Source organism: Clarias gariepinus, chromosome 24, assembly GCF_024256425.1.
Source record: "Clarias gariepinus isolate MV-2021 ecotype Netherlands chromosome 24, CGAR_prim_01v2, whole genome shotgun sequence".
NCBI lineage: Eukaryota > Metazoa > Chordata > Actinopteri > Siluriformes > Clariidae > Clarias > Clarias gariepinus.
Window position 1 is genome coordinate 6,693,380 of NC_071123.1, and position 26,410 is coordinate 6,719,789.

At 38.6% G+C, this 26,410-nt stretch overlaps 1 protein-coding gene across 2 annotated transcripts in view; it reads left to right on the forward strand.

Annotated features, from left to right (window-relative positions):
• Window positions 1–200: 200 nt before the first annotated feature.
• zmp:0000001168 (signal-induced proliferation-associated 1-like protein 2) overlaps window positions 201–26,410 on the forward strand; it is a 74,418-nt gene continuing 48,208 nt past the window's right edge. Inside the window, exon 1 of one of the 2 annotated variants that reach the window (XM_053485264.1) lies at window positions 201–484. The gene's annotated coding sequence lies outside the window, so the exon portion shown is untranslated. Of the gene's footprint in view, window positions 485–1,001; window positions 1,070–26,410 lie in introns of those variants that run through there. The other variant, XM_053485265.1, reaches the window with a different exon arrangement.

The window sequence follows — 26,410 nt, forward strand, 5'->3', positions numbered from 1 at the left end:
TTTTTTTTTACTGGTGGCTGTTGCAATTTCTGTAAGAGAGCTAGAGAGAGCTAGAGAGAGAGAGCAGCAGGGAGGTGGGGGAAGAGAGCAGTAGGGGATGTAATCACAGCAGCAGCAGGAGGAGGAGGAGGAGGAGGAGGAGGGGGTTGGTCTTAGTGTGATGTGAATGGAATTGGGAGCGAGGGAGAGAGAGAGAGAGAGAGAGAGAGAGAGAGAGAAATCAACCTGCCTCAGTTAGAACAACGGGGACACAATAAGCCAGCGAGAAGGCTCTGAGCAAGCAGGCAGGATTTTCTTGTTTGTGAGACAAACACACTCGAAAAAGGGAGAAAAGAAGGCAAGAGAGAGAGATAGAGAGAGAGAGAGAGAGAGAGATAGAGAGAGAGGAGGAGAAGGAGAGCAGAAAAATGCTGTCATCGAAGAAAGGGGGGGACGACAGAGCACAGCAGGATGGAATAAGGACAGGGCAAGCAGACCTGCAGAGGTAAGAGCATTTCTATTAAACACACACACACACACACACACACACACACACACACACACACACACACACACATTTGTGATCTGATCCGCTACCAGACACTTTCACCTTTCTTGCTGAAACCCCAATATTTCTCCTGCCCTATGTGTGTGTGCATATGTGTGTGTGCGTGTGTGTGCGTGTGTGTGCATGCATTTGTGTGTGTGATAGTGAAGCGGAAACAGAAAATAAGCTACGAGAAGCGAAAAGAGGATGTGTGAAACACAGTGAGGGGAAATGCTTAGGAGGAAATGATGTCGAGGGCTTAGTACGAGCTGTGCTTGCTGCTTGCACTGACTGCTGTTGTCTCAGAGACACACACACACACACACATATTTATATATATACACAAAGCACTTTTATGACATTGATAGGGAGCCACTGCAGACCTTGCTGCGAGGACTGCAAAGCCGCAGGACCGGACAGAAGATGTGGAGCAGGTGAAGATAGATAGATAGATAGATAGATAGATAGATAGATAGAGAGAGAGAGAGAGAGTGAGAGAGAGGGGAGAATGACAGAAAGAGAAGAGAAGCAATCTCACAAAAGGTAAGATGCATATTCATCTGTTTTATGTGCTTGCACAAAGTCACATCCTGCAGATGGAACAAGGGATGGAGGGACACATAAGAAGGTGGTGGTATTTGTAAAAAAAAAAAAAAAAAAAAAAAGGGTGAAGGCATCTCACATACCATGCCGAAACAATAAGAATCGGAGAGATGCAGCTCAACCACTTCCGCTCTTCTGAAAGATGAGGGTGTTATTTTCAAGGTGGCACATAGAAGGGGGAAAAAATGAGAAGGATGCAGATGTATTTTATTTCCTCCCACCTTTTTCCTCTTTTTGTCCCTGGAGTGCACTGATGAAAGAAAAAAAAAAACAGAATAATAAAGAGATGGTAAAAGATGGAGAGATGAATGAAGATAAAGAGGCATCTTATGTAACCAAGAGCAATAAAGCCTAGAGCAAGGGTGCATGCCTTTTTATAATGGCACTTGACCCTGAGTGTGTGTGTGTGTGGATGATGTGGTTGTAGTTCCACTGCACAATGACATGCCATTTCAGGATAAATGCATTAGCCTTTGGGGTGAGGATGCTACATCATCACTCTACATCATCTCCTGTAGTGCTCTGGCCTTGTGCGTTCCCGTTCCCTTAATCCCAGATCCAGATCCAAACATTTCCACTCACAAACGAATCATTAATCTGTGAGTAAATCAGAGCGTGTGTTAATCTGCGGCATGGCGTCAGCTCGCACAGCCGGGAGCTCTGTGGAGTCTTCCGTATTTATCGGAAGCGTCGAACATATGTCAGTCTGCGTCGGTCGATCCCCTGCCGCTCACAACATCTCTGTTTTGCACCGGTCTAGGATCAGTGCTTTGGCCCCATTTACGTGATGCACCGAAGCAGGGGGTGCTGATTTGGGATCGGTGCTTAATATTATATTCGTTCAGTCATCTGCATAGTGGGAGACGGCTCCAAAGAGGTCATGCTTACGTGGGGAAAAATTAAAAACAACAACCCTGGAGTTAATGTTAATGCTTGGATAACACTAACACTTAATAGCAAACACACATACACATGGTCCCAATGGTTCAACTGTAAAAGATATGTAAGTATAATGAGGTTGAATGTTGGTAGTCCAACCGTCTCACCCTGACCCTAACCCTGACCCTAACCCTAACCCTAACCCTAACCCTAGAAATGCACAAACCGCAGCTTGGATAACGTTGGATAAATTGGTCCATTTTCTTTCTACACTGTGGCGTTGTAAGTGCACAAGTTCAAATCCCAATGATACCGAAGCTACTGTAGGTTTGAAAGCCAAGGAAGTAAAACAAGTCCGTGAGTCAATCATGGTCATCTGTGAGCTTATGTATGTAGAAGAGGGTGGATAGCACTTTTACCAGCATTCCCGCGTGAGAAACAGTTTTCAAAAGACTCTACTAGTCGAATACATGTGACTCGAAGGGAGCATGTGACCAGCCCTCACCAGACCCTACTGATCAGTTAGTGATTGAGGGCTGGCACAGATTTTGCATTAGAATATTTATGAAATAATAAAGGAGTAAAGGTAAAGCCACAATGTTTTGGCAACTTCACACCAATCCCCAACACCAATCTTTGTATTTTAAATTGGATTTCCATTCTTTCTTTTCCTATTTGAGCTGCCTGACAGATACTTAGAGACGTCAGCTTTACTTCTGTTTAAGCATAATAAAAGTTATTATCTCAAAACCCTTCCAAATGTTTAAGCAACTTGATCTCACGAGATAAGATAAGAAACCTTTATTTAAAGCTGAGCAAATACTAACCACTGTAAATACTAAACAAAACGTTTGCAAGGTTTTTTTTCCTTGAAAACAAAAAAAGTTTAAGCATTTTTTTTAGGAAATCCGTCTTTATGCACAGTATTGTCAATAAAACCTGCATTTTAACATGGCCACCTCCTCAGTAGGTGTGTGTGTGTGTGTGTGTGTGTGTCTTATCCTGGGCGGGTTTCTTGGATACAGGGATTGTCTAATAGCTCTAATGCAATTTGGTGTCTAAATCTGAAAGAAAAGAAAAAAAAAAACATCATGAACATAATGATTTTTGTCCATTTATTAAACCCAGCGAAAGGACATTTGCTTGCATTCCCTTGCACGTTCCCACAGGGAAGCTCATCAATCCAACAGCTCGCAGTGTATAAACCATAAAGCCCTGCCTTTCTGCACCATCAATCTTGTTTCTTTTAGTCACAGTTGTGGTCTAATAATTTCGTTACATTTTGACATATGCATCCTTTAATTTTAACACAGCATAAACTTTTCAGGATGCAAAAAAAAAAGAAGAAAAAACTTAAAGCACTGTGTAAAAGTCATGACGTCATGTGTCTCCGCCCCCCACATTTCTTCATAATAAATAAAATTCAATGACATCAATTAAATGAAAGAAATAGGAACTATTATTTTCCTACGACACGCTTCTTCTCCTACGACAGTGCCAAAAGCTACAATCAAAAAATTTGATGTTTATGTAACAACCTCAGCAGCGACCTCATTTCCCCTCTGGTCTGTCTGTTGCAACGACTCGGAATCACCGGCCTGACCATCTGCACCTGTTTCTTACTGGTTCAGACCTTACGTTAGGGGTTTAATTTACGCTTGAATGACTCATAGGTCACCGTGTGGCTTAAGAAGCAAAAAACGTTCCTCTGAAACGGGTCAGGTACAGGGAGCGGACTGAGAAAAACGAGAGACAAAAAAGACTTTATTCAGACTTTCAAGCTTTTTCTCAAGACTTTATTAAAATACAAGGTAGTCTGGAAGCAAAATATGAAGCTCAAGGCTTTTGCACTGTTCTATAGATAGATAGGTTCATGCAAATACAGACGCTAAAGTAAAATACCTACTCATTTTCACTGTGGTGTTAAAGGCTCCTGTCTAAAGAAGTAAAGAAACATGAGCGAAAAAATAAAATAGCCTTTCAGGAAAGCATTAAAGCAGACCCGTGTTAAAGCTGAATAAGACCTACTGGGCTTTAAAGCCAGCTTTCAATTTGCATAATAAATGGAGCCAGTGTAAAATGTCAACAGCAGCCGAGTGTTAGATAAGTGCAGAACCTGTGACGTGTGGTCAGTGGAGTGTTAGACACACCCACAACCCCCCCCCCCCCCAACACCCCACAAAAACACACCATCAGTCCATAAATATCAGTCCATCATTATGTCCTTAATGTCTTCTTTTCTTCCTTTTGTTTGTATTAAAAATCCTCAGCTTTCGCTGTTGGAAATCTGTGAAATATTTCGCTTACAGGTGAACACTTTACGTCTCGTCATCTCACACATCATGCCAGCATGCTAAAATTGTTGTGTGTTAGAACAGCACGTTAAATATAATATTGCGTGCTTTGACCTAAATAGTCCAGGACAGATAACATGACTGATGCTTTATAGTCGGTCTTCTGCATCAGATGCACATCAGGCTGTTTGAGTTGCAATATGGCGTTAATGTGTGCCTGTTAAAGCATATGTACTGTGTGTCTCATATCCTCCATCTGACTGATCCAGTCCCTCTTTGGTGTTATAACAAGCCTTCGTTTTTGGAGTGTGCCTGGGAGGGTTCGCTCATCATCCACAAGAGCATTAGTGAGGTCAGGCACTGATGTCGGCTGACGATTGCCCGCGTTCTTGTTCATCCCAGAGGTGTTCAGTGGGTTTGAGGCTGGGGCTCTGTGCGTGAAACTCGATTTCTTCCACGCCGATTATGGCAGACCGTGTCTTCATGGAGCTCGTTTTTGTACAATATCATGCTGGAACTGGGCCCGGTGCATTTAGTTCCACTAAAGGGAAGTTGTAAAGCTGCTGACTTTCTATACAACCTGGTGCTAACAGATTGGGAAACAATCATGTGTAATTGGGACGGCCGGGTGTCCACAAACTTTTGGCCCTATGATGTAGTTGTGTAACATCCATGAAGCGAATTAGTTTCTGTTCTCACTTACATTACAGCAGCTATTAATAGCTATTCGTTCATCAGCCTCTTTTTTCCTCCACCCTTGAAGTGAATAAAACAGCTTGCCATGTTATAAGAAAAGTATTTCCTGTTTTTGAAAAGGAACAGTTTGACCTTGCTTTTTTCACTTCTAGTACCTACTATGTAGTACCCCAATTCTCTCTACAGTATGTTTGCACTGATACTGGAGACTCCTTCCAAAAATGAGAAATTGCACATCTCTTATAGAAAGCATCACAGTATCAACAATAACACGCATTTCTTTTACAAACTTTATATAATATATAAGACTTTATGTGAGTTATAATAGAAATACCAAATTTGAGGACATAATAGAACAAGTGCATTGATGAAGTTGATCATTTACATGCAACATATACTGTAAGTAGCCCTGTCGTTTTGAAATGGTGCCATTAAACATTTCATCGTAATATCTTTTAGTATAATTTGTTTTTGCTTGGTTCCTGCTGCACAGTAGTGAAGTGTTGCTTTTTTTTAACCTGTACGTTTTCAGGGGGAGAATGGTTAACTCTATTGGTCATGGTGGCCTTGACATGGGGGTTATTCCCATGATCCTGCAGACTATTTTATAATCATCTTGCAAATGTTCTAACCTCTCTGGTCTGCTTGGTGGTCAGATCTTTGGCTCAATTGTGGTGGTGCAGTTCCTTTCGAGAATGGCTCCAGTCTCCATTGATGGTCTTGGTGGTCTCGATTTTAGCCAACATGAGAGTCAAAACATTGCAACGTTTTTTCTGACGTTTTTGATTCAAATGGTCAAACAGTCATGGTGGCCATGATATACTGTGTTTTACCATGATCCTATAGAGTTAACACATTGCCTGCAGAGGAGTTGAAGCTGTGTGCAAAAGTTTATACCCCCTATGGTTTTTGAATGCGAGAATTCAAATGTATTTTGTCAATATTAGACTTTATCTATGAAATGTCAGTGTATCATGTAAGAAGAACCTTGCGTGAGGAAGGAAGTGTAATAAAACTGTCAGATATATGAGAAGATACAAACAAGTGGGCATACAATATAATAAAGGTTATTCTAATCTTATTTGCTGCAAAAAAAAGAAATATAAGCAGGTAAAGATGAACAATTTATCTAATATTTCTCATCATGAAATAGTTTCAGCTGAATTGTAATACTGTTAGTTACAGTAGATAGATAGATAGATAGATAGATAGATAGATAGATAGATAGATACCTGCCCAGTTTAAAAAAAAAAAAAATTATTTAAGAAAAATTATTCGAACTGTTTTTTTTTTTCTTTATTTGGCAAGTATTTATTATTATTATTATTATTATTATTATTTTTTTTTTCTTTTTTATTTATGCAATTATACAAAGTATCTGCCAATAAGCCTTTTGTTTTAGGGCTGCTTGGTGGGCAAATCATTGGCTCTATGGTGGTGGGGCAGTTCCTCTTGAGAAAAACTCCTTTGCAGTGTGGTCTTGATTTTAGCCAACATTTTTTATTAGAGGAGTATTATTGATTCAAATGCTCATGATGGCCATTCCATAGTAAGTATCACATAGAATACATAGAATAGTATTATATAAACTATTTTATAGAGGAAAGAATGAGATTTACTTTCTCTTTTTTTATTCTGCAGCTGTAATAGTTTTTGAGTTATGCCTGATTAAAAATTGGGGCATTTTTTTTTAGCTCACCCTGTAGACCTATATTGATTTGTGTCGCACGTTGAGTATCATGATTTAAGTGTTCCAACTGCCTCCTTATGGTGCAGTTCTACAACCCACTCTCCACACTCCGACCTTGAACAAAAGCGAAGGCACACTGCATTAAGTGAAGAAGAAAAGACTCCTTCCATTAATGCAGCGTTTTCCCAGAGCACTTGTTTGCTTTGCCGATTAGGATTCTCTACCTTGTATGAGTGAGAGTGGAGCATTATTGCAATAAGGATTACAGAGGCTTCTTGCACAACAATAAAAAAGCAATGAACCATGGAGCAAAGGGGAAAATTAAATGATTTGATTGTTGTGTATGTTTATATATATACGGTGTGCTTCTTCTGATGGGCTTACAGGGATAATAATTCATCTTGTACTGGATTTGTGCTCCAAGCTAGCTCTAGCGGCTGACTTTGCATTTAAATATCATTTAAAAAAGCATGACTTGATGCATTTAAACATCAAATGACTTTCGTGTTCAACCTCGCGGGAGGCTGGGTTTTGCATGAAAAAAAAAAACATTTCTAAGAGTAGTTTTCCTAGTGATCACATTAGCATGAAAAACAAGTGTGTGTTACTGTAACTGTTCCCACAATAGCCTTTTGACAACTACTTCTGTTACATTAAAGCATTTTGCATAGTCTCCTACACACCGAAGAGTGCACATTAAAAAAACAAAACAGACTCATTAAACACATTGCCTGCAGAAGAGTTGGAGCTGTTTACAAAAGTTTATACCCCCTATGGGTTTTGAATGAGAGAACTCAAATGTATTGTGTCAATATTATACTTTATCTATGAAAAGTCAGTGTATCATGTAACAAGAACCTTGTGTGAGGAAGGAAGTGTAATAAAACTGTCCAAGATACTGTACGAGAAGATACAAACAAGTGGGCATACAATACAGTAATATTCAAGGATATACTGTATCTATTCCATTCCCTGCAATAATAATAATAATAATAATAATAATAAAAAGATATTGTAGCAGGTAAAGATTTACCAATTTATCTAATATTTCTCATCATGAAATTGTTTCAATATATATAACTGTTATATATCTATATGACTATTTCAAGATGCATTATACATGTCTAGCTTTACTTTTCATAGAAACTTAAGAAATTTTATTGTATATGTTTTTTTTCTTTAATTGGCAAAGAAATTAGATTTTTGTTTTAGAAATTAATCAATACAATTAGACAAAGTATCTACCAACAGAGCAAGAATTTTTTTTTTACGAATCTCTACAAAAAAAAAATAAATAAAAAATAAATAAATAAGTGTATATTTTGTTTATTAGGATCATTCCAGAGTAGCTCATTCTTACTACATTCAAGACACATGGTTTCGCTTAGTGTCAATTTTTCATCTTGCTGTCAAGTCATTTTATCCTAAGGGGTTCACAAACTTTTACACTCAAATCATACTTAGAAATGATTGAGTGATAAAAAGTTGGTGCAGTCATGGCACCACATCCCATCCATTTACCCACATACTCACCCACCCACCAGTACACACACACACACACACACACACACATAGAGTACTGGATTACTGAGGAGAGAAAAGAGCTTTTCACATCGGCTCAGATGGAGAGGATCAATAAAGTCAAATCAATGTCGCTTCATCAGATGTGATTGATGAGATTCTTTGCTGCTTATCTCCAACCCTCACCCCACTTCAAAGCCAAAATGGTTACAAGAGACCCCAGTGTTTGTAAACATTTGCGTTAAAAATGGTGTTCGTACAGCAACTGGCTGTTTTTTTGGGGGGATGAGAAGTGATTAAAATTTTAGGTAATTTTAGGTATCTATAATTTACAACTTTTACAAAAATTATAGGTTATTTACCTTGTGATACAATTCAAAACAGTTACTCTGTGTCACTTTCTACATGTTCTTTGCATAATTTCTTGTTTGCATCAGACATCTATTTTTAGTTTAATAAAATTCCTAATAAACATACATTTTAAGAGAACAAGATTATTAAAGAAAAGTTTTACATTGTATGTTGCAGAGCATCTTCAGTCTACAATCAGATTCTGCAAGTTCAGTGTTTTTATTAAAAATGAAAGAATTAACATTCAAATAATATCCCTGAAAAAACATAGGCGCTAGTGATCTAATACCCTCCACATTGTAACCTTAACATACCTTACAGCTTGCAAGCTACTATTGTTAGCTTCATAAGCATGCTACGTATCATTTGAGAGATTAGGGGTATAATTATACTGTAATTAGCTGCTGTTTGCTCTTGTTCCTTGGTTTCTTAGTAAAATGACACTAATATGTCAGCTAATTTTTTAGCTTAAAAAAATAATAAAAATAACTAATTAATGATAAAAAAAATTGCATGTGGAAAAATTATAGTAAAAATCCCTAATTGAAAATAAATAAAAATAAATATATTTTTTTATTTTATAATAAATAAAAAAATCACATTGTAAAATGCACATTACATTTTTTTTATACAAATCATGAAAAAAAAAACATAACAAAAAACAAATTGTAAAATGCATATTTGAAAAAATTCACAAATCATATAAAAAACACAAGAGGAAAAAACCTGAATCATGGTTAAAATACATAGAAATAAATGAACCGGGACAGTATTAGCTAGATACAAATACAAGTGAATTGCATGATATGTAAAAATCACATGTAAATAAAAGAATCATATTTAGTTTTTTTAGGGAAGAAAAAAAAACAACGCATATTAAAATGTTTCATTTATTCATTCATTCATGTAACTCTTCTGCAAGAGATTTAAAACATTTTAAGAACTGAAAGCTGTAATTGAATTTTGAAGTCAAAAATGGCTAAAGAAATGTCAGAAAGAGGAATAATAAATTCCTCCAGTAGCAGAAGATGGAGCGGAGTACGAGGTTTCCTCTTGAGGACAGGGCTTGTGTGAGCGAAAGCGTCAAGAGAGAGCGATGGAGGAGGTTTAAGCCTCTCCTTTGAGACCCTAATCGGCTCATGGTGACACGAATGCCTGTGTCTGCTTTTGTCACCAGTCCTCTGGTACCATGTTAGTCATGAGAGCCCAATTCCCTCTCTCCCTCTCCCTCCCTCTCCCTCTCTCTCCTGTACACACCCTCAGTCTGTCTCACTCTTTATCTGCCCTCTAAATCTCCATCAGGAAAGCTGTCCTTTCTGTCTGTCTCTCTCTTTCTCTCTGCTGTGTCTGCGGAAGTCATCCTGAGATTTATGTTCATCCCTCAGCACCGGCCGAGCATGGAGCCTGCCTGCATAATGGAGGCTGAGGACAAAAAGAGCAGAAAAGAGACAGAGAAGGACGAGGCAGCGAGAGATAAAACAAGAGAGAGCTGATTCTTATCATCTCTGCATTGCATTTGATTTTTCGAAATGAATGGAAAACGCAATTAAAAAAGAAAAAAAGGGTTAAATACAAGCATTTCCTTTCTAGATATCGACCTTTTACAAAGTACAGACCCCTATCCAAAAAAACAAACAAAACAAAAACGGCCTCGAGCGCTGAACCAGTTATGATTTATTTTCTTTGGTGCATAATTTATTTTGTTGATATTATCATCGAACATTATCTTTACCGTTGTTATTAAATTTAACATATAAGAAAATAAAAGACACATAATTGCTGTTATATATTACAAAGACCAGTTATTTAAAGGTCAGAAAATGCAAGCGAAGAGTAAACATACTGCATATGTGCAATCAGAAATCTGTTTCATGGACAAATGAAAAACAAATGAAAAAAATGATAAACATTTAACTCGTCACAAAGACTAAATCGACACTACGAGCTTCTTTGTATGTTATCTTGTATGTTTGTCTCAGATCAGATCTCTCTTTCTCGACGGCTCCCCTTCATTCCTGCATGTGACCTCTATCTATGTTTAATCTAAACGCAGCAGTCCGCTGAAACACCCTACAATGGTACATTTTTATCATCAATTTGTTATCTTGTAACCTGGCACCACCAAGGCTAGGGGTTCGACTATCTCCCTCCTCCAGGTCTGTGTGTGTGTGTGTGTGTGGAGTTTGCATGTTCTCCACATGCGTTTTGGATTTCCTTTCAGTACTCCCATTTCCCCCACAATTGAAAGACCTGTGATGTAGACTGATTGAGGCTTCCGAATTGCCCATAGTGTATGATTGTATGTGTGTGTGTGTCTGTGTCTGTGTCTGTGACCTGGGTTAGGCTTCGGATGCCCAGCAACATGGAAAATGATTCAAACAATGAAATGAATGAAAGAAACCAAAGTACAAGAAAGACATGGACCGATTAGCTGTGCAAGCCCGCGGCACGATTTGTTCTGGAAATCATCGCCACATTCTTTTCAGCCCTTTCCTGTATAGTTGTTTTGTACACTACTTAATTTGGATAGCAGTCTGCTCACTTCCACAAATACACTTTATTTGGCCTGACGCATGTAAACGCCCCAAACATATGACAGAAGAAGAACATGATTTGACCCTTGAACTGTGCTGAGCCTTGACCTCAAGCCCATTGGACACTATTGGGTTGAACGGGAACACAAATGTCAAACCTGGCTTTCTTGTCAAATGTCACTTATGGGTGAGTGAGCACAATGTGGTGGAATGTCTGTTTAAAAAAAAAAGTATATATTGCAGCAGGGGGACCAGTGCCATGTTAATGCTGATTGTTATGGAATGAGAGGTTCGATGGTCAGGTACCCACATACTTTTGGCGTACTATAGGCAATCTACAGTATTATGGCATATTATTGCAAAAGTCTTAAACCATCCTTTATTTCTTTATATTTTGCTTTCAAGGAACCTGACTTTCTGTTTCTGTAATGCAGTCTATAGCACAAAAAAAGCATTTAACGTATAAGCATGATTCTGTGAGGAATGGACATTAATTTCTAGACAGTGTCGTATTTCATTAAAAAGCCTACTGTAAAAACCTCAGTCTTTCTCGTCCCACTGGTTTACATTTTAATCTGTATTCAGCGAAGTAAGCTTACTAAAAAAACCCTGGTTTGATAGCTTCCGCTTGTGACAACACACTACTTTGTTTAGGCACTTCTCCGAATATGAGACAAAAACGTCCTTCATTAACGTGACCTCCTCAATAATCGGGTACATCAAGAGGTAAAAATGCGAAGCAAATGCAATTCATTTGGGTGTGTGTGTGTATCTGCGTAAGAAACCATTAGGCTATTAGGTTGGTAGAGCTTCAGCGCAGTGAGTAGGAAAAGACATGATGGTTCGTGCAGCAGCATCTCACATCATCGCTGTGTCTCTCTCTGCTATCAGCGTACGATGATCAAAGCCACAAAATCACGCTGAAAATGCGTCTGAGAGGGAAAAACGGGGACACCGGCTTCAATTCAGAGAACCTACAGAGCGTTCAGTATTAGCGCTTGATTCCTGTACTGCCACTAAAAGAGAGAAAGAGAGAGATGATGTCTTTAGTGAAGAAATGATGTCTGTAGTAATTGGCATTTTAAAGCCCTGGGCTGCATTGTTAGGAAGGGTAGTTTAGTTGCCAGATGTTTTATTTTCGAGCTCCATCCTCTCTATGCAGGAAATGCAGATAGGATGTGACCTCATTCGTCAGTTGTGAGCGCTTTTGGTGTGGCCTTGGCATCAACCAAGCCAGTTCAACCCTGCACACTGAGCGGAAAGCTTTTTTTGTCTTTCTCTCCACCACATATCCTGTCCATCAGTTACTACTCCATTTCTACTGTATGTTTGATCTTCTTCTTATTGCTTCTTTTTACTTATTTATCTCTATTAACGGAAAATTTCATTTTCAGCATCAGGGTATAAATACTTTTACAGTCTTTTATTTTACTTGACACCTTCGGATGATGATATTCTAGAGTTATGATGATTGATTTGGATTTTTTGGTTTGTTTTCGGAGAGCTGATTGGATCACAGCTGCGTCCATAACAGTTGTGCTTGCATCTGGTTAGCGTTAACAAGTCTGTCGTTTTTTTCCCATCCAAACAGGCTAATTATGTCAACAGTTTGGGGGTATTTTGGGGCAAACAGAACTTTATTTGTGTAAAGAATAAAGCACTTCGGGGCATGTTGTTATAAGAAGATGTCAAAATTCCACAGTGCGAAAGGGCTTTCCCATGCTGCCGCACACATAATTGGACTTAACAATCCAATAATCACATTTTTCAGTCTAGTGCTGGTTTAAAGACACTTAGTTCATTTGGAGTTTTCTCAATTTCTGGGTTTCGTGCTTGCCTTGGCATACAGATCTGGCTCTTGAGCTCTAGATCTGGCAAGCTGTTCCTAGATCAGCACTCATACATTACTCCATGTATCGACACAGCTGCCACTGTTAGCAGTGTCTACGCATTACATTATGATCCCATTTTACATTGATTGAAAGTGGGATCAATGTGGTTGCATTACATTTTTACTCTCGCTGCCTAGTGACAGACAGATAGAGTAACTGAGAACCAAAAGAGTGTGGGTTTTCTAACTCGGGCTTATGCTAAATACCAGAGTACACACACACACACATACACACAGAAGGCGTTTGTGAGTCGTTTCAATTTACTTCTGTCTGCGTTCTGACAATTGCTCGATTGTTTAAGGCCAGTTATGCTGCTCTAGAGTCCAGCTGTGATCTGATAAAGGTGCTTTTCAATAGAAGCCAGGCCATTAAAGCGATGGGAAAAAAAACAGACAGACAACCAGACAGACACAGAGCGATAGTTCGTCCGCGTCTTGCGTGTTACGTTCTCACCCGCGCTCACCAATCTTATATATACATGTACTAATCAGGCCAGATAAATAAAAACTGTTCCCAACGGTGTGTGTGTGTGTGTGTGTGCGTTTGTGAATTCTACAGTGAGATCAGAAAGCCTATGCAGATAAGTCATTCCTTTGTATTCCTTTGTAAAACTATTCTTTTGATCTTGTCATTGTTTAAACAGAAATGTCATTAAAACATTGAATGCCAACCACATCATTAATCTACAGCTAGACTGAGTAGGTGGTATAGACAGCTAAGTATAGACCTCGCTTTCAAGATGACTTGAAGGATAAACATGTGACTAAATGCTTCAACTTGACCTGTTACAGTGGTAGCATTGCATATCTATGACACTATTGTTTAAGTAAATGACCTGATGAAAAAAAATACTTACAAGTAGTTATACACTAAGCAGATACTGTAAATCCAACCATAAAAAAAATATGTTTTATGTGTGTGTGTGTCTGTGTTTTGTAATTAGGTGTTGTTTGTGTTTGATTTCAGATTAGTAACGTATTCTATTTCACAATTTCCTCCAACTCTTTTTCACATCCAGGCTTATTATCCTTTATTAACTATGGTGTTGTTCTTTCGGCTGCTCCGGGTATTAAAAAGGTTGCCTCAGCAGACTGACCATCTGATCCATGCATTTAACTTGGCACAGGTTTTTTATGCCGGATGCCTGCATCCAAGGTCCCCGGGTAAACTCAAGCCTTCTGCATAGCAGATGAGAAGCCTACAGTACCTCTAAGCATCAATGCTCCTTTTACCCTGCACTAACCTTTATCTAGTACAATAAAAAAAAAAAGATATAACATTACATACAATTCAATATACTAAGGTTAAATTAAGATTATTAAGGATTAAAAAATTCTATAATAATAAGCTTGCTTCTATCTGTACATCAATGCTCTTTTTGCTTTGCACTCAATATATCTTATACAATTTGAAGAATCTAAGATATTACATAAAATTCACTATGGATGGACGCAAGTTTATTATAGCTTTCCACTGCATTCAGAATTCAACGAAAGCAATACAGTGTAGTTTGGTTATGATTAATTTCTGGATAAATACTCCATCCTGTCTTTCATAGTTTCCAGTAACCATGTTGTCTTCCTACTGTGTTTACTATAGAATTAGAGGAATCCACACGACTTGCTATAAATCTTCCGCTGTCAGCGTCCAACAATGCCTATATTTCATTGCCGCATGCTATCATTCATTGTTTCCAGTAACAAGTGTGTGTCATGAGAGAAATATTCTAGCTGGCTGCAGTGGCAGTAAAATGGCTCCAGTATTGAAAGCGAGCATCAGTGTTCCTATATGAAGCAGTCTATTCATCAGACGCTTCAACTCCTCTGGCATCACTGCTGTGGCATGTAGTGGCAGCTTAAAACAACCTTCCTATAAACCATTTCTCAATCTGTCTTTACCATGCATCAGGATTGATCTGAGATTATTGTGATTATGCAAATTTCTTTTTTTTCTTTGCTCATCAATTGTTTACCATCTGTTTGCGTAACGATGGATCAATTAATCAATAGCTCTAGAACAGCTGCTTTATTTAAAGCTTTCCCTAAGCAGGACTTCACAAGTGGTCAAACAAATGGTGGTGAATTTTTCACATGGCATCCATTGTTATACTTAGACTACCAGGTGCAGGCAAATTTAAGGAAGTGAAAAGAATAAAATGATCTGAATTGTACAATAGGAAGGATATGCGAGCTAAGGGATGGGCACTATTTCTGGTACATGCTGGTTTTTCTAAGAGACTTTACTGAGGGCACTCTCAATAAAAACAGAGAGCTAAAGATACAGTATGAAAGCTGTTAATATTCTGTACTAAATATGTTTCTGGTTGTGGCTTTGTACATGAGACTGCAAGCTGGATGTCAATTTGTATGCTAGCTAACGAGCTACCTTTTTAAATGCTAGCTATTTTAAATGCTAGCTAAAGAGCTGTATTTAAGTTTGTATGCTACAGTAGCTAGTGAGCAGGATGCTAACTTGTTAGCTAGTCAGCAGGATGCTAGCATGACTGTGCTAGCTTGCAAATTAGATGTGAATTTGTATGCTAGCTAAAAAACTAGATGTAACTTACTTTGCTAACTAGAGAGTGTGTGTTTAGGTATATGCTAGCTAGCAAGCAAGCAAAGCCCATGATATTGTAGCTATTGGAAGCACAAGAAATTTTATTCAGTGGTACCTTGGCATATGAGTATGAAATTCATATTGCAAAACGCGTTTTCTCATAGGGAATAATGCAGATCCAATTTGTTCCAGCCACCCCCCAAAAAAAACATATTTTTGCAAATAAAAACAAGGCATGTAAATGAAGTAAAATATGAAATAGACATTAACCCTTGACACATGCTGCTTTAGAAATGAAACCAGCTCCCTTTGCTTCTTGTTATTGTCCTTGCTAACATTTGTGGGACTCATGTTTTGTTCTATGTTTTCACTAAATCTTGTACAAAATGCAAAAAAAAAAAAACACAAAAATATGTAATCTCAATTAACTTGGCTTTCCACTGACACAAACAAGTTTTGAACGACTCCCGGACGCATGCACAAATCACTGTAGCTGGCGTTCAGTGTAGCTCAGTTCGGTCGCTCGTAGGCTAGAAATGCTTTGGCAAAATGTCAGTTCTTAAAGCGTTAATTCATGTGGTGGGACATTCTTATGCCGAGGTACCACTGTACCTTTACCAGGGTATATAGTATCACAACAGTATCATGGTACTTATTTGCTGATATTGTACATCCACTGCACTATGGTACAGTTCTACATACTTTGGCACAATGTGACGTGGTTCTACTATGTACCATATGGTACTATGGAACATGTACCAGGATGTCAAAAAATATGCTGTGCAAGTTTCTGTACCATAATAGTAATATTTATATATTATAGAGCGTTTATTAAGTACCATAGTGCACCGTAGTGCTTTAATATTACATACAACAATATGATACTAATATGATACGGTACTATAACATAACAGTAGTATGTACTAACATATCTTTTGTATTCTCCAAAGTATTATGGTACACACCATAGTACTACCTCTTTACTCACTGAAATGCCATAGTACCTGCTCTGGTACTCTAATATCTGATGTACCACTGTAATACAAATGTATATTATGGTACAGTAAGTCCCCTAGTTTACCATACTAAACCATAGTACATACCATAGTAAAAGAAAATTATGCATTATAAAATTAGCATTCCGGAAAAAATAACAGCAATTATGTTGTACTGTAAATGTTTATAAACCAAAGACAAAATATATTTGGCTAAAGTATTGTTCATTCCTGATTCTGATCATATTTCTTCTAAGGATTTTAAAAAACACTAGCAAAGCATCATAACAATAACATTCATTGGCACTACTTGTCTTATGTCTCCTATGCATATTTAATATACACTACATTTTGTTTACTGTATCATTATAATGTATTTTGCCCATGCCTGTGTGAAAGAAGATATTATTGAACGGCCACATTGACAAGTATTGTATATTTGGCCCCATATGTGTACTGCATAATTGAAAGCGATATTGAGGCTCAGTGTTTGCTGAAGTCATGATATTTCAGCACATGCATGCTTGCTTATCTAAATGGCTGCTGATAGAGCTGAGAGAGAAAAGTAAGATCCCGGCAGTAATGCAGTAATTTATTTTTCTGCTTGCCTTTCATGGCACAGCTTCAGATCTTTGCTGTGGACGGTATCATGCTGAGAACCAGAGGTCCATTGACCTTCATGCTTGTGTGTGTGTGTGTGTGAATACGAGGCGGTGGGTTTCTTTTTACGTGTGCGGGGGTGTATTGTTTAAAAAGTTGTCGGGCTGAGTACAATAGTGGTTCTGAAATTATGGAGGTCACATTTCTTGACGTGAATAAAAGTAAATGACGAAGAAGAAGGAGTAGTAGTTCAGATGGCATCTTTCTGTAAGGCCCAGCTGCATGGATACGTTATCAGAGACACAGCGCATAGTGTGGCCAAACATAATGATCCCAGTGATCCCAGTCTCTCTCTCTTTCCTTCTCTCTTTTTTTTTCTCTGTCTTTTCAGTGAGACAGCTGTTCTTCCTGCTCCCCTGGGCAACAGGCCGCATGTCCGCAGGGGCCCCGCGCACATGCACAGACACACTGCAGTTGCACAGGAACTTGCACACGCATGCACATGAACAGAAAGGAAGCACGCAGCCACATTCAGACACAAGAGGAAGTCAAAGAAACTCATCGAGACACACACACGCTGCCCTTGAACTGTATTATTTTTAACTTGAAATCAGTTCTCACCCAATTTAACGAGATAACATGCTTTAAACTGAGAAGCTGCGCTAATAGCCAATGCTGTGTGACCGCATAGGGCCGCCAGACTGACACGACTCCAGCATCATCATTCGCTTCTCTGCCTAGTGATACACTCTTAAAGAGAAAGCGTAGCCTTGGTACTGAGATCACAGGAATGACAACGAGGCACGGCTCCACAGACAACGCAAAAAAGCAAAGGTGCAAAGGTAAAGTGTAAGCACATGCACAAGTGTGTGCAAAGGCATACAAAAATCTATCTTCCTGTTCCGAACACAAAACAGGAGCGTTATTTCATTTGTCTGATTGTTGGTTTGTTTACTGACTGCCTGACTGAATGACCAGATGATTGACTGCATTGATGGTGATGAGTATCATGCTCAAGCACTATAAAATTGCTTTAACTGTTGTTTTTATGAGCTTATTGTAGTTTTAAGTCTAATTTAGTGCTTGTGTAAATCGAGTGGGTTTAATCTAAAGTTCAAAAACATGTATACGCATTGGCCACTTGAACTCAAGCTCCAATATTAATGAAACTAAGAAAAGCACTGTTTGTGTGAAACAAAAGCATTTTAACACGCTGTAACCGGTTTGGATTCTGTGGGTGGAAAGTTCAGGAGTAAAATGGTTTAACAGCTTCTAAAAACAAATGGCGGTGTGTATATATTTTTTTGACGAATGCATAGTCAAAAGGGGTCCTAGTTAGCAGTTGGTTATAGTTTGATCTGGATGAATAGGACGCATGGTAGCGTAGTGGTTAACACTGTGGTCTCGCACGTCTAGGGTTGAGGGTTCGACTCCCCTATCAAGTCTGTGTCCGTTGAGATGTTCTCCCCATGCTTGTTGGGATTCCTTCAGGTACTAAAAGTACCTTGTTCTCTAAAGACATGAAGATTATGACTAATTGGTGATCCAAAATTGCCTATGATGGATCTGTATAGAAGAATAAATAAATGCATTAGTTTCATAGGCAGTAAATAACTTGAATAGTATGGTGGATTTCCCCACAGTTTATCAAAATAGAGAAATGAAACCCATAAAACCCAGTTAGCTAATCAGCCTACAAAAGGAAGCACATAGCTAATGTGCCATAGTACACTATTATTGCAATCCTTTAAGCTTCCTTCTAAGCTAGCCTATACTTGTTATAGTTGGTAAAACTGGTTATCGTCCATGTTTTACTGCACATTTCTTGCTGTAACTACATACCTTTCACTTTGTGATCGAAACTACTGTATAATTTGCTGGTTTGACATGATGATCTTCTCATACATGCGCTTTATTAAAATACCCTCACTCACTCACTCACTCATCATCTATACCGCTTTATCCTGTACTCGAGATCAAGGGGGGGCCTGGAGCTGATCCCAGGAGGCGGGGTACACCATGGACAGGGTGCCAATCCATCGCAGGGCACACACATACACTTACTCACTCTCCGGGCAATTCGGGAACGCCGATTAGCCTAATCTATATATCTTTGGACTGTGGGAGGAAACTGGAGTACCCCGAGGAAACCCACCAAGCATGGGGAGAACAGGAAAACTTCATTAAAATAAATGTTTCACAAATGCTCTTATTCTCTCTTAATTGAAATGGCTATATTGGCTTTAATTGTAATCTTATGTTATGGTCATCTTCTTAGATAGATGTGGTTGACACAAGCAGTGAAACTTACTTAAAATATGTGTTGCAGGGTTCAGCTTGAACTTTCTGGCTGGTGAAGGCACCTACCAAAAAAAAAAATGCAAGTATACATGCTAAACGTCATCCTGGAGATTTCCTGTTAGAAATCACTGATATTGGAGACTCCTTCCAAAAATGTAAAATAAAGGTTCCACAAAAAAAACCTCCGTATATCATATATTAATCTGTGTGTGTGGGATTTGTGCTATACAAATAACATATATATGTGTCCTATGTCCTTTGATACTATACGAACAATAAGATATTGCACTAAGAGATTTTATGTGACTTTTGCTTGAACTCTTGTCAGAGCAGATTTTATCATAATCCTGTCCAATCATAATGAAGAAACAAAAAAAATGCCACTTCTGTACTTTTGCAACCTTTGCACTAGATAAGACTAAGCAGTAGGTTGCTTCAACTTCCTGACCTGAGGTTGGTTCTATCCATCGTGTTTGCTTTTACCTGTTCGTGTTTCCATGTACAGGAAAACATAACTTTTACAGTAAATCGATACTAAGTGTACACTTATTGAGTTGCACCATACTTAAGGTTAGTTCTTGTAAACTGAACTGACATAAACCCATTTGTGCTGAAACAAAAACTTTACACTAGATCAGATAAATAAACACTATGATAATAATAATAATAATATCATCATCATCATCATCATCTGCAGCATGTGGAGAATAAATCTCAGTTTTTCAGAGCTCACCAAACATGCATCTGTTTCCCTGAATGGAGACTTGGCTAGTCTTCCCATGAATAATTGAGAAATGTCTAAACCATGCCATGCTTATTAATTATTAAACCACACCAGATGTATGTCCAGTTCTTTTACTGAAGGACAGATTCTGGGTCAGCAAAATTATCGGGGTGTATTTTTATGTGTCTGTCATCAGCAGATGTTAAAAACAGCATAGCCCAAAGGTGGGATTGACCTCGCTCTGCTGTGGGAGCCGGGCCAAATGGCTGGGTTACTGCCATGCGACACGGAAAGCTGCATTCTCCTTGCTCGTGTCCAATTATTGCTACAATGCGGCAGACGTTTTGTAAAGGTTAATGGCAAATCGAGCCTGAGAGTGTTGGTGAGACATGCCGAAGGTATTCCCATCTCAAACACTGTAAGGCCAAGTTCTTTGGTGGTGGGGGGCAGAGAGAAAAATGCATGTGTGTGCATGTTAGTTCCTGACTCACCCTTGGAGAGCAGCCAGAGACATTAGAAAACAAATGACTGCCCTTATTGCTGCTGTGCTATCTCCAGTCAATTAGCTCTGAGATGAGTTCCGTAAGAGTGTTAAAAGTTCTCATTATGGGCCTTGATTGATAAGAATCTCTGCTCTGGATTCTTTGCTTTAGCATCCGTCTGTACAGCACTGACTGCTTTTAAGAGACGGGAAAACAGAAAGCAGGATTTACAGTATGCTAGGCATATGTATGTGGTTTTAAAATGTCTCTACTCCCACTAGAGAGCGAACCAGTTACACATACTGTATGCTCAACATGACTCCAGGAAGGGTTGTGAAACATTCTAAGTAACGCCTATGGTCAGGACAGGAGGGCAGATCCAGAGCAAAGTCACCTCTAACTGGACGTGGACCTCTTTTTTTCGTCCAGGCAGAGAAAGAAAGAGAAACAGAGGGCACGGGAGAGCAATAAGTCAGCCAGACGGCCGCCGCTTAGAGTACAAAATAAAAAAGAGGCATATCAAATGAATGACAAAGAGAGAGAGCCAGCCAGAGCCAATTACTTAACAGTCTTTCAGCTCTGGATGTAATCCAAGAGAAAGAGAGAGTCAGAGAGACAGAACGAGGGAGAGAGAGAGAGAGAGAGAGAGAGCAAGGCCATGCAAGCATTAAAGGAAAAAGTTGTGAGAATACAGATGTATTCATCGTTTTGCATAAAGTCACTCAGTGTGATATTCGGCATCAACTTCTTTCCTACTGCAGCATTTCGGCTCTGCTTAGGAAAAAAAGACTGCAGTACATCTTAAGATGCAAGGAGTAGTGGAAAGCAATAAAGCAATCAATACTGGGCCTTAGGATTGGCTGTTGGGAGCAGGAAGAACCACACGTTTTTTAAACAATTACCCCAAATCAATGCCTCTTATTATCCAATATGGGATCTTCCCCATGCGAACGCAGAAGAGTGGATAACAGGGACGACCGTTTCCGAAGCTTCGTCTAAGGATAGCGTCATGCTTCCTACTAGCATCACCGTGGCCTCTTTGATGAATTGGTAAATTGACCATCACATGTTTGTACATGATCTTTTTTGGCTCTCAGCTGAACAATCAGCTAATATTTTTGGCTGCTGGCCCAAAAACATTCAGGTCCCTGCTCTGGTGCATTCTAAATACTCCACTTTACATAACCTCTCATGGGTGTGGATGAGTTATGCTTGGAGTTACCATTTCTAACATTGCATTTATCACATGCCAGGAATGGAAAATCTGAAAAAAGAGATCATTAATATCACCAAATATGCTCCTTGACAGGAATGAAATCAGATGGAACGAATAAGAAGACTCATAATGACTTAATGAGCCTTAAAGATCTCAGTCATCTCATCTCTTAACTTTCACCAGACTTTTGAGCAGTTACAAATCATGGTTGGATAAACTAAGATAATTATTCTCATGCTTATCTGCTGCTGATGGACAGTCCGCTTATGAGATTATGATGTATGACGAGCATGAGTATGGGCGCATGTTTTTTGATAATGCTTGATACCAGTGATGAGATTGATACCAAAATTAGTAACTTCTTAGTATAACGTATTATAGTTAACTGATTACCTTATCACAGTACATTATTGTTTTTATTGTATTGAATTGCCTTGTTGTTATAGTCACTCATACATGAGCATGATATTCCGAGTATACAGATGCTAATGCATTCTCAGTGATGATTAGAACTATCACCTGAGCCATGTTATTTGAATCATTCTACACATCTGTATTCTTACTGTAAGGGAACATAGGCTTATCCCCAGACTCTATTTGTATAAGCTGAGGAATCCTTGCAGAAATCTGATACCTAATTGAAAGATCATCTTAAAGTCAACTTCATTTTCCATTGTAAAAGGATAATGCAACACTAAAGGGGTGATAATACACTGCAATTTTATAACTGGTGTGTTGGGATATATATGTATATCTCAGCATACAAATTTAATCCGTCCTGGTTCTTAAGGTGAAATTTCGTACTGTGAATCCCATTTTCCCAGAGGAAATAATGAAATAATGTAAGTGCAGATCACTTGTTCCAGCCACCCAAAACCCAACAATATTCCAAATAGTACAAGTTCCAACACTATAATTATATTTTTGCAGATAAAAACAATCAAAAGATGACCATGAAATAAACAGACGTTAAACCTCACTCAACCTTAATCTATGGTTCCTGCTCTTGGCACCGTCTACTTTAAAAAATGAAATTAAAACTGGCTCTCTTTTCTTCTTGCTACCGACCTTGACACAAATCCAAAAAGTTTTTATCGGCTCCTGGATGCACGCACAACCTAGCCGCCGTTTGGTTTGGTTTGTTTACTTATATGCTGAAAATGCTTCGTATGCCGAGGCAAAATTTATGCAAAATTAAGTTCTTAAGGTAAAAAAGGGCACGTTTGTATGGCAAAGGTACCAATTGTGTGTGTGGGTGTGTGTGTGTGTAATGACTGGTCATGTTGTAAATCAGACTTCACTTCTGGCGTTTAACTTTTATTACATTATAGCTGTAATTAGACGCACCTCCCCCCTTGGTGCAATTATTATTAACGATACTCAGCATGTGTGAGGAGTTTCATACCAAATTCTATCAAGCCAATGAAAATTCCTTCGTCAAATAAAATGCACAATGACAGGATCAAGGTCGGATTGTACAAAGGTGTCTTTGCACCTTTACCCACTGTTTTTTTGTGATTCAATAATCATTGTCAATATTCTCAGTCGTTGCAAAACTGTTTATAAGACTGCACTCGCACAGGCACAGACCAATAACTGTTTGTAAAAATTAGCATGCAACTGTTGAGTAATGGAAAAAAAAAAAGATTAAGGAAAGCGCATGTGATGAGAGAACTCCCACATTTGTTCAAAAGAGTCTTCCTTTGGTTTGTAAACGAGGACACAATGACATACTTTTCATCGCTTGTGTGACATCACGTCCTGGTTAGGAAGTACAAGAAAAAAAAAAAGGTCCAAGAGATGAATCTTCTCTATCCATAGCAACCTGCCACTGCGCCCTCTGACCCCGTTTTTCCATTGTTCCATCCTGACAAAACAAGAGGTGGACACTCCGGCCTTGTCCGCGGTTGCATGTCTGAACCAAACAGGAAGGATGACTGAAATCCTCCCTCGGATTTATTACGGGCAAACTTCATACCGCTGCAATCAGCGTTGTCAGGATTTGGCCCATGACAGAGCGTAGGTCAGGATAAACTGTCTACAGGAAGGGAAGAGGAAAGAGAAACCCCTACGTGTGACGTCATAGACAGTGAGTTTGGGTCAGGTTGTACAGTACGTTACGGATTGCAGTTCGGCAAAGTTGACTTGTTTTAGTAAAAGAAGATCTGCACTAGGCTGTATGATGAAAGCTAGAAAGTGATGAATTTCATGTTTTATTCAATTTCTAAAGCAATTTTTTTTTGTTGCCAGATTATTTATCATAGAAATTGGCAGGCAAGTTGAGTCCTGTAGAAAAATACAAACTTCTTAACAACACATTGTCCCCAGGACTCGGCATAACAACCAATTCCCTATACAGCAGCCCTGCAAATTATTAATATAATTATGCTTGTGCTGTAAATCTTCATTGTCATTTCTGGCATTTAACTTTTATTACATTATCACTTTAACTAGACACAAAAATGATCAGTGTTTACAATCTAAAGTGAGCAAACATGCATAATATTTATTTATTATCAACTCTCGCATTGTCCTTTACATGCACGTGTATGCATAGGGTTCTCTTGCCCCTTAGGAAAAGACATCAAGGACAGTCAGCCGGGACTTTGTGGGAGCTTTTGTGTAGGAAGTACAGTCCGAAGAGTTCATTAATAACCTCCCCAATCTTCTGTGAGTCCAGTTTAAGCCTCCGCCTGCTGTCCAGTGTAATCTGTCTTCCCTTAATCTCCTGGCAGAGGCGAGAGAAACGTTGCAGTTCGGATGGCTTTTTGTCTACTCGCGGTCTAGCGCAACAGGAAGAGTTTGCACAAGCTCATGTGGAATTGTCGATCAGTCAAAAACAGCAAACGGCTGTTGGAATCAACAATAATCGAAACAGAGATTATTAGTTTAAGATGGCTAGAATTATTGCTTATTATTATTGTTTTAGCAATTTCTTATTTATAAAAGAACTACACATTATATATTCTGTATGGTTTAACATCTATTGTATGAAACAAGATAGTTTCTGTTAACGCTTACAGCAGATATAAACAAATGACCTCCTTAATAGTCAATAAGATGAAAAAAGATAGCTTGTCATGTACTGACACACCTCTGTCGGAAAACTCGAATCGAAGAGCAATACATCTGACAGTTATGACTGGTATGTGCTGACGCTGGAGACTCCTTCCAAAAATGATAAATAAATATTTCCTCATTAAAAACAAAACAAAACAACCATATTAAGAAAAACTGTAAAGACACACCTGTTCGAGTACAGTGTCTGCCAAAACAAGTTCCTATGTACGTTTTTTATAGATACGTAATCCCTGTGTATGTTTATTATAATTATATTATTTATTATTTATTATCTATCCTATACGTACAATCCTGTGATTTGTTTTGCAGCTGAGCCATGCAGTTCTAGAAAATTTATTAACATCTTTTTTTTTTTAAATCACAGTTGAGATTTAAGCAATGTGTGTTTATTAAAGTTGACTCTTGATATACTGTATATACGGGCAAAATTACTGTGCTAAACTATTGAGCCACTCCACATTTCTTTATATTCTGTTTGCAAAATTCTTGTCTTTTTAATCTAGTCTTGAGTCCTGAGAAGGTGCTGATTGACTCTGATCTGGCTCTGATTTATTAACCGTCGAGTGTTTACCAACTCGAACGACTCGAGATGAATTGTGAGGATTACAATTGCAAATCTGTCACTTGAATGCAGTCATTTGTCTCATTTAATGCAGTGCTCAGGAAACGCAGCGTTGCCAACCGGCTGCCTGTTTTACACCGCGACAAAGCTGCTGAAGTCAAGCCGTAGCAAATCTTTTGCCTCCGTGTCACAGAGTTGAACAGTTGAGTTTATTCTTCAGCTTCCTGAGGCCTATGTGAGCGAGTCTAGAGCGATTGTTCAAACGGAGACGCCTGACCTTTTGAGCTGACGGACAAATTAAGATTTGAGATCCTTGAGATGCGGTGAATACAATACAATGAGGGAGTTCAAAATACACTACTTGTTCTCTTCATTTAAATTGTTTAAGTTATTTATGCTTGTGCTGTCCTGGACTGGAGGAGGAAGGTCAGGGAAGACGTTTCTTGAAAAACCTATTGTACTTGCAAAGCTGTAAACCTTTAAAATACATAGGAGAGCAGCTATAAAAAGACCCGCTCTAGGATACACGGGTTTATTTCATGATGTATGGAGGGATACAGACAGAATCATTTTGACACGGAAAAAACACTGTCATCACTTGAACCATTTCTGAGCCAATTGAAAATTCCCTCTGGACTGCACCAATCTGGAAAGCTATTCTGTAATCCTGCATGCTTGTTATTTTCTTTTCTTTTTTTGCATCGCCCTAGCTCACTGTGTTACAAATTAATGTACTAAATGTGAACATTATTTGGGGGGTTTGTTCATCTTTATAAACAGAAAGCTGCACCGATGCAATGCATATCCTGTGTGAAAATCAGTGCATTTTGGTTGCATGTGCAAAATGCTAATAATGTGTGATTTGTCTGAAATTGTCTAAAACCAAGTGCTGCAAGTATGGTCAATG